The sequence below is a fragment of the Vombatus ursinus genome, unplaced genomic scaffold, assembly GCF_900497805.2.
Source record: "Vombatus ursinus unplaced genomic scaffold, bare-nosed wombat genome assembly UNPS02014826.1, whole genome shotgun sequence".
NCBI lineage: Eukaryota > Metazoa > Chordata > Mammalia > Diprotodontia > Vombatidae > Vombatus > Vombatus ursinus.
Genome location: NW_020954604.1, coordinates 5,748,173 through 5,766,102, shown reverse-complemented (window position 1 = coordinate 5,766,102; position 17,930 = coordinate 5,748,173). Strand labels below are relative to the sequence as shown.

At 37.1% G+C, this 17,930-nt stretch overlaps 1 pseudogene; it reads left to right on the top strand.

The window, feature by feature from the left end:
• The first annotated feature begins 513 nt into the window (after positions 1–513).
• Positions 514–4,276, top strand: LOC114025030 (annotated as a pseudogene).
• The last annotated feature ends 13,654 nt before the right edge of the window (positions 4,277–17,930 follow it).

Below are 17,930 nucleotides of genomic sequence, written 5' to 3'. Positions count from 1 at the left end.
TGACACATTTAAAATATAAATTGACTAGAATTCAATTAATCTTCTTAAAAAATTACTATGATACCTTAATAGTAATATTTCCCAGTGGTGAGATAACAATAACATTAATATTCTTTCCTATATAACTGAGTTTCATAGAACACCACCACCTCAGAATAAACAAAGTTGGAAAAAAAAGAATAATGGAAAGATCAATAGTGGATTAACATAGGCTGCAGCACATTATTGGTGAATATTGTCATCAAATATTATATAAATTACCATTAAAGAGACATTTAATCAGAAAAGGAGGGGGCTGAGTCATGTAGTAACAATAGGAGACCATCGAGAATCTGAGACCTACTGTTAGCACTATAGCCTGTGGTTGTGGTGGAGCTGAGGATGGCTGGATGTATCAGCACTGAAGTGGTGAACAGCGACATGTCCCTCACAACTGCATGGTATTTCAAAGCCATTGTACCACATTCAGGAGTATTACCAGGATTAGTTAAGGATTAAGTCCTGTTACCAAGGATGGTAGATTTCATTAGGCTAGCACCTTTGGGTTTGGATTGCCCTCAGAGTGAGAATAAGGCACAGGTGAGCTTCCAAACAATATTAGAAGAACACAATTGTATTATCAATGTTCCCTAAGGGGAGGTACCTCTAATGTGGTCATTTCTTTGTATCTCTTCTCCAGTATGCCAACCTGTAGGGTAACAGGACAGGGAGAGCATGTGTGTCTATGTCTCTTTTCTAGGTGTCTGGAGTCTTGTGTACTCACTATTCCTGAAAAGGAACATAGTACCATAGAATTAGATCTGGAAGTTAGGCCATATAATTCACTGACTGGCTGATTGACTGACCCTCTTGTTTTACCAAATGAGGAAAATGGAGCTCAAAAAGGCTAAGTGATTTGCCAAAGTTTGCACATATATTAAATAGCAGGTCTCGCAATTCCATTTGCTCTAATAAGAACCAAATCTGTGGTGAGAAAGTCTTTTAGAGATATCTTCATCTGAATTTCTGGTGCTTATTTTGATACTTGAACCTCATCATACCTAAAAGAGTTAACATGTAGTTGAAACTTTAAATGAATGAGATGTTCTGACAATGAGAGGTCTTTCTGCTTTTGATGAGTTCAAACCACCAGACCCCAGATGAGCTCCAACCTAGGCTACTGAAAAAATTGGTTAATACAGCTGTTTGGTGAACTTCTCAAGATCATGGAAAATAGGATCTGTGCCATAGGACTGGAGAAGAATAAATGTCCTGATTTTTTTTAAATGAAAGAGAATAGCATCAGTTAGTGAGTTTGACTTCGATTTCTGAAAAAAAAAATTCTGGAATGATTGTTATTTATATTACTTTTTTTAAAAACAAATTTTATTGATTTTTACATCCATTCTATTTCCCTATGTATCACCACTACCTCTCTAGAGATTCATCCTTTATAACAAAATAAGAAAGGAGAAATGAAAGGGTTAAGTAAAACTAACTAGCACATCATAAAAATCTAACATTTTATGCAAAGTTTCATATGCATAGTCATCCTCCTCTGTCAAAACTTCAGGAGAGGGAGGCAGCTAGGTGGTGCTGTGGATAGAGCACCAGCCCTGAAGTCAGGAGGACCTGAGTTCAAATCCAGCCTCAGACCAAACATTTGACACTTACTAGCTGTGTGACCCTGGGCAAGTCACTTAACCCCAATTGCCTAAAAAAAATCTTGAGGAGAGGAAAATGTCTTTTCTCTTTCTTGAGATCAAACCTGGTCACTATAATTTCACAGTATTCAGTTTAATTGTTTTGGTATTTTTGTTTTTTATTTACTTTGTTGTAGCCATTGTATATATTGTTTTCCTATTTCTTCTTATTTGTTTTGCAACAGTTCATATAAATCTTGCCATCCTTCTTTGTATTTATAGTATTAATATTTACTTATAGCATGGTAATAATTCATTAAATAGGTGTACTATAACTTGCTTAGCCATTTTATAATTAATGGGAATCTATTTTGTTTTTAGTAATTTGCTCCTACAAAAAAGTGTTATAAATGTTTTAGTACATACATATATGTATGTATGTACATATATATGGAGCCTTTCTAGAATGTATTACTAAAGAAATAATTTTATAAAGATATAGATATGTATACATATGATACACACACATAGATGTATATATGTATGTATGTATGTATGTATTTAAAAGGATGTAATAAATCTCAAGAGCCACATCTTTTCATTAAGAATAGTCTATTCTAGGGGCAGCTAGGTGGTGCAGTAGATAGAGCTCTGGCCTTGGAGTCAGGAGGACCTGCGTTCAAATATTGCCTCAGACACATGACACTTACTAGCTATGTGACCCTAGACAAGTCACTTAACCCCAATTGCCTAAGCAAAAAAAAAAAAGCCCATTCCAAAGTAATCATTTCCTTTTTGGAAAAGAATACTTTTCTTATAGATAGGATGAATGCTATATAGACAGTATGTATTCAGATTTCAGCAAAACATTTGATAAAGTATTTTATACTATCACTGTGGACAAGATGGGGGGATATAGGGGTAGAGTCAGATGTATTTAAAATTAGTGAACCAATGAATCCAAAAATTAGTAATAAATGAGTCAATGTTGACTTGGAGAGATGGTTCTGTTGAAGTAACCCAGGGTTCTGCCTTTTGTCTCATATAATTTAATCTTTTTTTTTTTAATTAGTGACCTGGGTGAAAGTTTGCAAGATTTTCAGATGCAATCAAGCTAGGAGGACTAGCTAACATGTTGGGTGTTCATCTCAAAAGGCTAGGATAACAGACCAAGTCTAATAAAATTAAATTTAATTGGAATTGGTATTTTACAATCAAGTTTTTTTTTTTTTAATCATCTTCAGAGGTATATGTTCTCAGGGGAAAAAATCTAGGAGTTTTAATTGACTACAAACTCAAAATGAGTCAACAGTGAGTCATGACAAACAAAAATACTGATGCTGTCCTGGAGCATAATATGCTATTATGGAGGCATAATGTCTAGAATAAAGGAGGTGATAGATTCTCTGCCCTAGTCAGGCAAAATCTGGAATACTGTATTCAGTTATAGGTACCATGATTGAGAAAGGCATTGATGAGATGAAGTGGGTCCAGAGGAAGGTGATCAGGATAGTGAGGGAACTGGTTTTCAAGCCACATGAAGAGAGATAGACAGAATTGGGGATGTTTTGCTTGGAGAAAAGAAGACTAAAGGGAGATATTTCCATTGTCCTCTAATATATTAAGGGAAGTCATTTAGAATAAGAACTAGATGGTCTTGAAGTAGATTAGGAATTCTAAAGAGTTAGAGAGAGGGTTCAGCTTGAAGCTAAAGAATAGCTACTCAGAAAAAGAAACCTAAAAATCTACAGTGTTCAGATGAACATTCAATTCACCTTTCAAACCCAAATATCTTAGATATGAAATAAGATACTCTTTACCATTTCAATCTTGTAACAAAACTCATGATTTATAGGCCATGTTTGGAGATGTAAAGTTTGTACGTGTTAGAGGAAGTTCTGCCTGGATGAAAGCTTGCATTAGCTATGTAGGTGAAGAGCTGGCACTTGCACAACCTGGCAAGAACAATCCTAACATTTGTGAATGAATTGACCACTATACCATGTGTCAGATTGGACCTGTGTTATCAGTTAGCTATGATAGGGGAGTTCCTTCCATTGGAATCATGTTACATGAACTCCTTGAGTTATTGTATCATGCCAAGTGTTCCAAAGTTGTCATCATTCACATTGGCACATGTGGTGGAATGGGTCCAGAGTCTGTTTCAGTGATGTTAACTAGAAAAGTTACAGATTCTTGCTTCAAACTTGACTTTGCACAAATTGTTTTGGGGAAACACATAGTGTGAAGTACAGAGCTCAGTGATGACCTAAATCAGAATTAATGGCATGTGCCAAGGAGATAAATGAGTTTAATACTGTTATGGGAAACACCCTGTGTCCTTTAGACCTCTATGAAGGTCAAGCTCAGCTGTATGGTACTTTCTGCTCATATACTGACAGGGATAAGCAAGAGTATTTACAGGCAGCTTATGATGCGAGAATCAGAAACATTGAGACGGGATCCTCTATCTTTGCAGCCATGTGTGGTGCAGGAACACATGGCATCAAACCTGCTGTTGTGTGTGTTACTCTTCTAAATGCCCCAGGGAAGATCAGATTAGCAGCTCCCATGAGGTGCTTGTCAAGTATCAAAAGAGACCACAGAAGTCAGTAGGATACTTTATCAAGAAACGTCTGGGAGAAAAGGCATGAAAATCTTGGTTGTTGTTGTTGTTTTTTTTTTTATTATTTTAAGAAAATCCAGTAATTGTTTGCAATTAAAATAATGGATCCCAGTTGTATTCTTTCTGACATTTTGTAAACTAAATATCAAACAAAAGTGACTTGTTCTTATTTTAAAAAAAATAAAAAGAGTAGGAACTAGACTTGTTCTAATTGCCCCGAAGAACAAAACTAGGAAAAACTGTTATAAGTTGCAAATAGGCAGTTTTAGCTGGATATTTTCCTAGCAATGAAAGATGTTTAAAAGTGGCCTCAGAATAGAAATGCCAGAGAAAATGAGGTATGAAGAGTCATGTGCCCGGATCAAAGACTTTCAGTGGCTTATTGGTTCACTTTGAGGTCAATTGCCCACAGGATGAACAATATATGTGTTTTTAAATGATTTTATTGATATCATTTTTGTTTGTATGTAATCTAAATTTCCTTCTTTATATATGCTATCCTCAAAGATCCATCCCATATGTCAAAGATTTGCTTTTTAAGGAAAAAAAAATAGAAAAAATCAGCAAAACCAATCTATAAAACAACAAAATCTGACAATATATTCAATGTTCTATATCCATTGACACCCTCCTCACCTTTGTAAAAGAGTGGTAGGAGGTGTTTTCTCATTTTTTTCCCTTGGGGTCATGCATATTCTTTGTTATTTTGCAACATTTATTTTGGATATTGCCTTTTCCGTTTACATCATTGTAGTCATTATTTATATTATTTTCCTGGCTCTGCTGATTTCATTTTGCATTAATCCATAAAAGGCTTTCGATTCATTCTAAATGCATATTTGCCATTTCTTTCAACTCAGTAAAATTCCATCACATCCACATACCACAATTTGTTTAGCCATTCCTTGGGAAATGGATGTCAGTTGTTTTTCAGTTTTTTACCACCACAAAAGAGAAACAATATACATGTCAATAAAAAATCATTAATCAATTTATACATGGTATTTACATGTTTCTTTAACTTAGGTCTTACTCTGATGCTTTATCATGGCATGGAGGTGACCATCAAAATGCCAGCTATAGCAGATCTTATTGTGTGGAAAAAGATTTGAGTATAAGCTCATTGACTAACTGTATACCTATAATATCAAACAGTAGCCTAGTTAGTTATCCATCAGCAGAGTCATTCTTATTTACCAGGTCATGAATTTCCTTGGCTTGTAGAAACTCGTGAAAACCATCTAAGGTTTGGAAGGGCTATCTTGAATAAAGAAAAGGTTCACATGGATAAAGCATGGATCTTTTTAAGTATCAGAGTAAGCTGATATATCTATACAATATCCTCAGATGCCCTCTTTATAAAATCTTTGCAAGAATACTCTAAATACATATCTAAGGTGTCCTTAATGAGGAGGAAATAGGCAGGTCTCTGCAAGTATTTTGCCACAGATATAGAAAGTATAGTTCTCATCATACTTACTGTTTGTTGACTATCTTTGAAAATCATTTTGTTTTCTAAAGCAAAATGATAAAATGACACAAGATTAGAAGCATTCATGAATGATTTTACATATATACATATAAATACATATATACATACATATTTGTCTAATGGTAGCTATCTCTAGGGCAGGGGGGAAGGAAAAAAAGGAAAAATAAAGTTACATGACAACTTTATTATATATTTATTATATATAAAAGGAATAGCAAGTTGTATATAATAGATTTCATGTGTAATCATTTTTTTCTTTTTATTATTCTACTATGTTATGGAAATGCTTGTTTTATTTCTTAAGTTCAGAATAAAATAAATATTTTTTTAAATCCTTAAAAGGTGCAGGAGATAAGTTGGTCCAACAGCCTTTCTGATTATTAATGTTGTGAGGCATGAACCAGGGAGACTCAGGCTTCCAAAATATGTTTGCCACACAGAGTGCAAATTGAAGTGGGATTCCCTATAGATGATAAGGTCCTCCAGATGCTCTTACTTGCAGCTTACATTTTGTTGTTTGCATAAATTTCCAGAGCATTACAGTTACCCCTTAATGAGCTCCAAAAATATTTAAAAGTGTTCAATCTAATTATCCACGCAGAAAAAAACAAATGGATGAAGGCTTACATAACATTGATATTATTGATACTAAATAACATTGAATGGATGCTTCATAGAGCCAATCTGTGAAGCTTATTGTTGTTGTTCAGTCATTTCTGTCATGTCTTAGTTACCCCAACTGGGGTCTTCTTGGCAAAGATACTGGAGTGACTTGCTATTTCTTTCTCCAGTTCATTTTACAGAATAGGAAACTATGACAAACAGGGTTAAATGACTTGCCCAGAGACACATAGCTAGTAAATATCCGAGATTGGACTTGAATTCAAGAAGATGAATCTTTTTGACTTCAGGCTCAGCATTGTATCTACTGTACCACTTCGCTGCCCCAGTCTGTGAAGCTATGTAACTGGAAATGACAACATGGATAGACAATGGTCTGGCTTCACAATTAACCAAGAGGAGAACAGGTTGCTAAGGAATTTGGAAAATTATGCAGGGCTTTTAATGATATTATGCTTACCCCTGAAATAAATGTTCATCTTTTTAATATCAATATTCTTCTAGTGACACCATATGGTTTTGAGTCATAGAACAGCACAATTTCCAAGGAATTAAAGCTGAGGGTTATCCAAAAGGCAATGGAGAGATGCTTGGTGGGCCAGAATAAGTTGTATGTGGAAGTAGTTATGATGTGACAGAGAATCTCTTATTTTTCACTTACTAGCTATATGACCCTGGGCAAGTCTCTTAATCTCCATGAGCTGGAATATTTTGGTAACATATTGCCAACTGAGGACTATGTAAGGGAGGTTGCATAAAGGATTACAGGGAGAAACTGTTTACCAGAAGAAAAATAAAAGTGATCTGGTCATGGTATGAGTGTGAGGGTAAGGAATAACCTAGTGGATAATGTGTGTTCTCTGGGTATCTATGAAATTTTAGGAGAATTACAGTAGAGGAAGGCTCCCAGAAGATTGAGTAAAGTCCCTGTGGAAGTTTAGCAGGTAAATATGGGCAGGAGTCACACAGGATGAGAAGGCATGGATGGCATTATGAATCATCTGAGGGGGTACTCAAATGGATGAAATCACTAATCCATTAAAGTACTAAAGTAAGGTCCAAATGCAATAAGGCAGCACTGGTGAATAGAGGACTAAGCTTAAAACCAGAAAGACTCATTTTCCTGAGTTCAAACCTGGTCTCAGAAACTTACTAGCTGTGGGACCCTGGGCAAGTCACTTAACCCTGCCAACCTCAGTTTCCTCACCTGTAAAATGAGCTAGAGGAGGAAAATGGCAAACCACTCCAGTAGCTCTGCCAAGAAAACCCCAAATGGGGTCATGGAAAGTCGAACATGACTGAAAAATGACAACAGCAATAACTGTATCAGGAATAATCAGGAATGCATTAAAAACACAGTCCTGCTCAGAATGTTCAGAAAAGTGACATCATGTAGCAAATAACAATAGACTTGAAATCAGGAGATGGCAGTTTGAATGGAATTCTATTATCTTCGGAATGTGACTCAGAAAAAGTCACTTAATTTCTCTAAGCCTCAGTTTCCTTGTCTGTAAAATAGAGGTAATAATGTGTTCACTACTAGAATCACAAGATTGAGAGGGAAATGATGTTTAAAGTGTGAAGCACCATATAAAAATGAATTTATTTTTCACAGAATCTCAGGATTGGAAGGAACCTTGAAATTTCAGCTCATAACTGCTTAACATTTGCTTCTTGACTGCAGAGAACCTGTCTAACAGCCCCTGGGATATAGATGACACTTACTAAATCATAGCCAAGCAGAATTCAATATAACCCAGTTGGCTTCAACTTTTTTCTCAGTCCAGACTATTTTACCTGCTGAGACAGAAGGTCTACCGTTAATAAGACTTTTTGTTCTGTTCATTTTTCTTGCCAAACTCCAGGTGAGAGGTGTTGTAATTACCCTGAAGTTGCCTTCATCCAAATGAACAGGGAAAGCACATTCTGTAGCCATGTTCTAGGAGGTTGTTTACTGAGCCCCCAGGGTGTTGTCCTTGGGTGAGGTCATTGGTTTTCAGTAGGTCTGTGAATGGCTTGTATTCCTCTTTCTATGTACTCTCATCACTATGAGAATTAACCTGACCTTCAAGCAAATGAATAAGCAAGAAAAATTTGTTACACAACCTATGTGGAAGTCACTGTGATATGACAGAGAGTCTCATATCTACCACTTACTAGCAATGAGACCCTGGGCAAGTCTCTTAACTTCCGGGCCTCAGTTTCTTCATCCATAAAATTTGGGGGAGGGCAATCATTTTTGCATTCTAGAACTCACAGAGTTGTAAAGAAAGAGCTAAGGAAGGAAAGAGGGAAGGAGGGAGGGAAGGAGGGAAGGAAGGAAAGAGGGAGGGAAGAAAAGAAAGAGGCAAGAAGGGAGGAAAAAAGGAAGGAAGGAAAGAAGGAAGGAAAGGAAGAAGGAAATAAATATTTATTAAGCACCAACTATGTGCCAGGCACTAGGCTAAGCACTTTACAAATATCATCTTATTTGATCTTAACAACAACACTGGGAAGTAGGTACTGTCTCCATTTTCAGTTAAAAACTGAGGCAGTCAGAGGTTAAGTGACTTGTTACTTGAAAAATATATTTTAAAAAATAAGAAGGGTAGGTAGGTAGCTAAGACAGAGTGGTAGAATAGAAAGGGCACTGAATTTGGAATAAGAAGGCTTCAGTTCAAATCTTGGCTCAGTCACTACATATATGACCTTGAAAGGGCCACTTTAACACCTCTGACATTTCTCATCTAAAAGAAGTTAACTAGATCAGAAGTACCAAGCATACAGCCTTAACCAGATAAAAATGTAATTGGCAAATATTTTTTGGGGGAAGAAACAATTTTATTTTTAGTAGTATTTTATTTATTTATTTTTAATGTGAGACAATTGGGGTTAAGCGACTTGCCCAGAGTCACACTGCTAGTGAGTGTTATGTGTCTGAAGCTGGATTTGAACTCAGGTTCTCCTGACTCCAGGGCCAGTGCTATATCCACTGTGCCACCCAGCTGCCCCTAGTATTTTATTTTTTCCCAATTACATGTCAAGACAATTTTAGCATTCATTTTTTATAAGATTTTGAGTTCCAAATTTCTCTCCCTCCTCTTCTTCCCTCCCCTCCCCTCTTCCTAAATAGTAGACAATTTGATATAGATTATACATGTGCTATCATGTAAGACATATTTCCATATTAGTCATAGTTGTGAAAGAAGAAACATATCAAAAAGGAAAAAAACACAAAAAAGAATTAAGTAAGTGAAAAAAGTATGTTTCAATCTGCATTCAGAGTCCATCAGCTCTTTACTTGGATGTGGATAGCATTTTCTTTTGTGATCCTCTGTACTTGTCTTGGATCATTGTGTCACTAAGAGCTGAGTCATTCATAGTTGATTATCACAAAAAGTTGCTGATACTGTGTACAATGTTTTCCCGGTTCTGCTCATTCTACTTTGCATCAGTTTTTACAAGTCTTTCCAGGTTTTTCTGAAATTTGCGTGCTCATCATTTCTTATTGCACAATAGTAGTCCATTACATTCATATGCTACAACTTGTTCAGCCATTTCCCAATTGACGGGAATTTCCAATATTTTGCCTCCATGAAAAAGGCTGCTATAAATATTTTTGCACATGTAGGTCCTTTTCCCTTTTTATCTCTTTGGGATAAAGACCTAGTAGAGGTATTGCTGGATCAAAGGGTATGTACAGTTTTATAGCCCTTTGTGTATAGTTCCAAATTGCTCTCCAGAATTGTTGGATCAGTTAGTTCACAACTCCACCAGTAATGTTTTAGTGTCCCAATTTTCCCACATTCTCACCAACATTTATTATTCTCCTTTTTTGTCATATTAGCTAATCTGATAGGAGTGAAGTGGTACCTCAGAGTTGTTTTAATTTGCATTTCTCTAATCAAAAGTGATTTAGAGCACTTCTTCCTATGCCAATAGATAGCTTTGATTTCTTCATCTGAAAACTGCCTGTTCATATCTTTTGACCCTTTATCAGTTGAGGAATGGCTTGTATTATTATAAATTTGATTCATTTCTCTATATATTTGAGAAACAGGGCCTTTATCAGAGACACACTTGCTGTAAAGATTGTTTCCCAGCTTTCTGTTTTCCTTCTAATCTTGGTTGCATTGGTTTTGTTTGTGCCAAAGTTTTTTTTTTAATTTAATATAATCAAAATTATCTATTTTACATTTCATAATGCTCTTTATCTCTTGCTTGGTTATGAACCTGTAACCCACTTAACTTCTTTAAGAATTTGGATGCTATACCACTTGGTGCATGTATGTTTAGTATTGATATTACTTTGTTGTCTATGCTAACTTTTAGTAAGATGTAGTTTCCTTCCTTACCTCTTTTAATTAGGTCTGGTTTTGCTTTTGCTTTGTCTGAGATCAGGATTGCTACCCTTGCTTTTTTTTTTTTTAATTTCAGCTGAAGCATAATATATTCTGCTCCAGCCCCTTACCTTTACTCTGTGTGTGTTTCTCAACTTCAAGTATGTTTCTTGTAAACAATATATTGTAAGATTTTGGTTTTTGAGTAGCTGTTATTTGCCTCTGTTTTATGAGAGAACTCATCCCACTCACATTCACAATTGTGATTAATAATTGTGTATTTCCCTCCATTCTATTTGTCTTCCTGTTTGTCCTCTCTCTCCTTTCACTGTCCCTCCTTGACAGTGTTTTACTTCTGTCTACCACCTCCCCCAATCTGCCGTCCCTTCTGTTAGCTCCACCCCTTTACTTACTTTCCTCCCCTCCTACTTTCCTGTCAGGTATGATAGATTTCTATATTCATCTGTTTGTGTATATAATTCCCTCTTTGAGCCACTACTGGAGAGAGTAGGGTTCAAGCAATGACCATCACCTACCTTCCCATCTTTCCATCCACTATAATAGGCTTTTCACACTGCTTCATGTGAAATAATTTACCCCATTCTATCTCTCCCTTCCTTCTGCATCCAGTATGCTCATCTTTCTTATCCTTTAATTATTTTTATGTCATTCCCTCAAATTAACCTTATACCTGTACCCTCTGTCTATGCATATTCCTTCTAGCTATACTATTAGCAACACTTTTTTTTTTAAGAATTACAAGTATCATCTTCCCATGTAGAGATATAAATAATGCAGCTCCATTGAATCCCTTATGTTTTCTTTTTTCCTTTTTACCTTCTTAGGCTTCTTTTGAGTCTTGATATTGGAGATCAAATTTTTTTGTTCAATTCTGTCCTCTCCTAAGGAAAGCTTGAAATACTTCTATTTCATTGAATGACCATTTTTTCCCCATGAAGTATTATGCTTAATTTCACTGGTTGGGTGATTCTTGGTTGTAGTTTCATCTCCTTTGTCTTCTAGAATATCATATTCCATGACCTCTGATCCTTTAATGTAGAAGCTGCTAAGTCCTTTATAATACCACAGGTGTTTTGCCATTATTGTCCTCTTCTGAGATTGTGTCTTGATCTTCCTTATCACCATAATAACTTTCAATGATGGATTTTTGTTATTGCTGTTGTTTTTTTCTCATCTTTTTTAACCTTTTTCCTTTCTTTTAGATTTGAGCTCTGCTCCCGGAGCGGAAGGGGCACTGTCTCAGTCTTCTTGTGCCAGGGGCTACAGGCCCTGGCTGCTTATCTGGTGCTGTACTGATGTTGCCTGAGGCCCACAGGGGACCCTTGTGTCTGGTGCTGCACTGAGGGGAAAGGGTATGGGGTAGCTGGTGCTGCTGGAGGATATAGGGGTCTGGCAGCTTACCTGGTGCTGAGCTGAGGACTAATGATGGTTTCTGGCATGTGCTCAGGATGGTGGGGTGTTTCTGTGTTTCCCCAAGTCTAAGCTAAAGCAGGTGAAGATCTGTCCCTGGAGGTTGCCTGCTTGCCCAGGACTACACTGAAGCACATGGCAGTTTTCGGAGCTAGAATCTTCCAGTTCCCCTAGCTGAGGCATGTGGGGGCTCCTGGTATTGGCATTTGCCTGCTCCACCACATGGGCTCAGAATCTCCCTCTGGTTTTCTGAGGTGGAGCTTGATGCTGGCTTGCTGGGACACTTCCTGTCCTGAACAGTGCTCCCCTTTTAACCAACAGAGATAGACCTTTGTTGCTGATCTTACAAGTTCTTTAGGCTAAAAGATTGTTTTACCCCATCTTTTTGCTGGTTCTGCTACTCCAGGATTTGTTTTGGGGTGCTATTTTGTGGTTGTTTGAAGGTGAATATGGGAGTTACAGTGATTCACTGCTTGCCCTGCCATCTTGGTTCCCGGAAGTGACATCCTAGCAGGAAATATTTTTTAGTAAATAAAAATACAATAAAATGTAGATAATATCACATTTTATAACTCAGTAAATATGCTGCTTGCACGGATTAGTTAGAGCCCCCATTTCTAGTTGAGTTTCATACCACTGGACTAGAACAAGGCTTCTTAAACTTTTTCCATTCATGACCCCTTTTCGTGTTTTGGCAGCATTCAATGGTATTGCATGGAGTGATGACACGTGCAATGCAAAGTGCGCACGCTTTGTGTTCGGAGCTAAGACTGCAGTGAAGTTGCATGATGTAAGGTATAATCACTGCCAGAAACTCTTGGGACTCATTATGCATTTGACTTTGAACTAACTTTTGGTTGTTGCGTGTTCAGAAACCTTTTACTGTTGCCAAATTTTTCTGACCCCCAGTTTAAGAAGCTCTGGACTAAATGACCTCTGAGTTCTCTTCCATCTCTAAATCTATGATCCTATGGTGCCTACAGTATTTCAAAATGCCTCTAGTTACCCAATTATATACATTTGTATGTATGTGTTTGTTTATATGATATCAGCAGTGATGCCATCGTATGTTGTTTACTTAATGCTTCTCAAGTGACCTAACTATTCTTGTGGCCGAGAATGACAGTAAATAGAAGTTAGATTTTTTTTTTTGGTGGGGAGGGGTACTTAGGAATCCTTGTGAATTGTGGAGCCTTTTCTGTAGGCAGACACAAAAATGCACTATATCTCCTTTAGCAGTCCAATTGGGGTCTAAGGAAGATTCTATCTGGGCCTAATTGTCCCAGAAAAGATGGCTTGGAACAGCTTGGAGAGGAAGACAGTAGGAATCTTTATCTGTTTGCAAATGAATGGAGCTCCATCACTAGTGCAAAGCATGCAATAAATTCAAAGATAATAAATGGGGGACTGCTGTTCCAGTAACAATGACACCATTTCTCTTTGTGCTCACAGTGAAAACATCTCCATGGGGCTGTAGAGGGACATTTGGGTTTCTTGGGAATTTTTTTCTTGAATAAATAAAATTAAATGAGAACAAGCATTTCCCATAGCTATGGCTACCCAGAATTTCCCAGAATTCCCCAGCTCACACCAAGAAGCCCTCGTCCTCTTGGCTTTAAGCAGCTTTTGTTCGTAGGTGCTCTAAAGCTGACCTTTCATCTATTTGGTCATCTTTTCTAAGACCAAGACCTCAAAAGTTCTAAGGAGGAAAATGTGTTTTACTTTAAACCATTCCCACCTTTGTGCCCTCTCCCATCCTTTGTGGAATTTATGCAGGCAGTCTTGTATCTTTAAAAAATATCCTGGATTCAGAGTTAGCTATTTGAATAGCACTGGAAAACTGTGGGATGAAGTCTAGATTTTGGGTCAGAAGATGTGAATTCATCTCCCATCTGTATCATTTACTACCTATGTGACCTCAGACATCACTTTTCCTCCCATGGTTTCATTTTCTCCATCTGTCAAATGAGAAGGTTAAAATAAAAAACCTCTAAAGCCATTCTAGAGACCTATGATCCTATGATTCCTTTCTCTGATACTTTCTACCTCTGTGTCCTGAAGCAAGTCAATAAATTTCCCTGGATATCTTCTATAACCAGAGAAGGTTGGACTCAAAAACCTTCTGGCTCTAAATCTATGATCCTATGCACTGAAAATTCTTTTTGTGCACTCTTTTTGAGCAAACCCCATAAATGAACATTTCTATCTAGTTATAATCTCTCATATTTAAATAGTGCCTTATAGTTAACAATAATAAAACTACCATTTATATAGTACTTATGTGCCAGGCACTGGGTTAAGGGCTTTACAAATATTATCTTATTTGATTCTCATGACAACCCTGGGAGGTAGGTGCTATTGTTACCCCCAATGTACGGATGAGAACACTGACACAAACAGAAATCAAGTGATTTGTCCAGGGTCACACAGCCAGTATCTGAGGTTGGTTTAAACTCAAGTCTTTCTAATTCCAGGCATGGAACTCTATGTACTAGCTGCCCCAAATGCTTTTGTTATTATTTAGGAAATATGAATTAAGGAGGGGTCGTTCACTTTACAAAAAGATTGGTAGAATCATAGATTTATGTGTGGAAGAAAACTTAGAGATTCAGTGAAATTTTACACATGCGGAAATTGGAGCCCTGGGAGAGTATGTTAGTTGCCCGAAAACAAGAGGGTGGTAGAACTGGGATTCAAACCCAGGTGTTCGGATGCCAAAGTCAACATTCTTTCCACTGTCTTTCTGATTCTTTTTAAAAAGAAAAGAAAAAGTTAATAGTGGGTTCCTTTAAATAGCAATTGTCCCAGTGCTTTTAAAATAGTGTTCAATTGAGACAGAGAGAGAGGGAGAAGAAGAGACAGAGACAGAGACAGAGAGGGGCAGGATGGAAGAAGAGAGAGAAAGAGACAGGAAGTTTGTACACAACTTTCTTCAAGGAAACTTCTTGTATAAATCAAGACACTAAATTCCAGAATCACAAAATCATAGCATTTAAGATTCAGGTGCTACCTGTATTCAGAGAAAGAACTGATAAAAAGAAATATATATAGAGAATGATTGTGTGTGTGTGTGTGTGTGTGTGTGTGTGTGTGTGTGTATGTATGTAATGGTAGCCATCCCTAGAACTGGGGAGAGGAGAGAAAAGAGAAAAAAAAGGAAAAATAGAAATTTACATTATAACTTTAATATATATTTAAAAGAAATAGCAAGTTGTACATAATAGATTTATAGTTTCATGTGCAATTATCTCTTTTTATCATTTTACTATGTTTTGGAAATGCTTGTTTTATTCCATAAATTAAAAATAAAACAAATAATTTTTGAAAGAGTCAGACTGGATTATAATGGCAATCTAGTACAACCCAGAATTCTTTAGTTCTGCTTCCAACCTTTTATGAAGAAGTTCTCTACTCAAAACTCTGGTGAAAACAAGTTGATGTCCATCAGAGACAGGACTGGGAGTGAATGGCCCTGCTCATTTTCCCACTTCCTGTCAGAATGGCAGTGTTCCATTGACGTTAAAACAACAACAACAATAACAACAAAACCTATGCCTTTGTTGGGGCTGCGTAGCCCATCATGGACAAGTCATCTTTTCCCACTCCCCAGACATCACCCTGAATTCAATGGATTCAAAATAAAATTTGCTCCCTCCCCCATAGTTCATGATTTACACATTCCCTGCAGATGCTGGGTCAGATTCCCATAAGGTCAACTCAAGGACTTTGGGCCACATGTAAAAAGAGGGAAAGCAACACATGTGGGCCAGGCTATGATCCAAGCTCTGAGATTAAAACTTTTCTAAACCCATAAAGGGGTTTCACATGGGCACATGTCACTTTAAACAATCTGCCCTTTGTCCTGAGCAAAACAAACATGCTCACCACACATGAGTTTCCCAGAATTGTTCTTATTTAGGGACAGATGTTTACAATTCAATTAAATAAGCATTTTTCATATCTTCTATGCACCCAGAACTGTGCTGAGAAATGAGAGACATATAGGAATATAAACAAGATACAGTCCTTATGTTCCAGCTACAGTCTAAACTGGGAGGTAGGGCAGACACTAAGAAAGCAATTAATTGGAATGTGCAACTATGATGGTGAAGATCTTTAAGCTCATGCCATGTATGGATTAATCAAAGGAAATAAGGGATGTTTGGCCTGGAGAGGGGAGGGAGAAAGAGAGAGAGACAGACGAGACAGAGAGAGACAGAGAGAGAGAATGTGTGTGTGTTGGGTGGGGAAGATAGCTGTCTTCATATATTTGCAGGGATGGAAGAGGGATTAGACTTATCCTGCTTGATCCCAGAGGATGTGAAAATTAGAAGTAATGGCTAGAAGTTCCAGAGAAGCAAATTTGGACTCAACAAAATGAAACATTTTCTGACATGTCAAAGAATAGAATGGGTTGCCTCAGGAGGTGGTGGGTTCTCCATTGCTGAAGATTTCCAAACCTAAGTTAGATGACCCTTTGGTGGAATGTTGCACAGAGGATTACTATTCATGTATAGAATAGTGCAGAAAACCTCTGAGGTCCCTTTCAGTTCTAAGATTTTGTGATTGGGAATAAAAATTTGTTGTGCAAACAGTAAGTGCTCTAAGAGTTCAGAAAAGGGCAAGTCGAATTAAACTTTGAATAATATGTGAAGGCCTCATGGAGAAAATGGTAGTTGAACTATTACTCAATAGATAGACAATATTTAGGTGAGCAGGAGTAGGGATGGTGAGTATTCTAGACCAGGCTACCCTGAGCATAGGTAAGAATTAGCATGGCATATTTCTGGGAACAGTTTGGTGAGCAAAGTTATTTATTAGTGAGTAGTTAGATTTCTCTTGCCACAGACTATCTTAGCTGGTCTGAAATAGGGGGTTCTTAACCTTTTTGTGTGCCGTGGACCCCTTTGGCAGTCTGGCAAAGCTTTTTGTCTCCCTGATGTTTTAAAATGAACAAAGGAAACCTATCGTATTGAAATAGTCATAAAACAAAAATGCAATAGGCACATTAAAAAGCAAAGTTTAAAATGGGTTCCAGTTAAAAGCTCATGCAAGGAAAGCAACCTAAAATTGCCCATCAAAAAGAAAATAAGGTAAATCCTTTCTCTACTAACCTGGGAGCTGGAGGCTATTGTATAACTCCAGGTATTAGGGTCAGGAGTGTTAAGAATAAGACTAGTATTTGATTTTCTGTTGTTATATACTTTGGTATTCTGTCCTAATTAAGTGCTTTGCTATTTGATTTCTGGATGGTTCACATCTGACCACCTAGTAGAGAATATACTGAATAGAGGCTTAAGCTATATTTATATAATTATGATGAGCTAAAAAAAAAAAAAAACTCTTCACACTGATCTAGAGAAAAAAAGGGTTCCAGAATCTAAGGGTCCCATCTCTTGAAGGGTCCTTGCTATAATCTTGGAGTTTTCATTGCTGCTGTCGCTCCACTCTACCTTTGCCACTGATGAGCCTCTTTGCCTCTAAAATTGTCATTCACTACTTCACCAAGTTGATATTACTATGTGCCGGGACTGTCATTTTCTGCTTCTATAGCTTTTTCTTCTTGGAGGAGGAGATAAGAAGAGCTACTGATATTTTGTAAGATTTCCCCTGAGCCAATATACCTTGGGGGCATCAACAATTTTAAGATCTTTCGTTAGTGTAGCAGGATTTTAGGGTTGACCAACATATATGGCCCAGGTGAGGTAATCATCTTCCTCTCCACCTATGGACAGCTTATTTTCCTTATTCATTCACATCTGGTTAATCAAGGTAATTAATTTTAAGGTAATCAAGGGGTATATTGGGCCATTTCTATG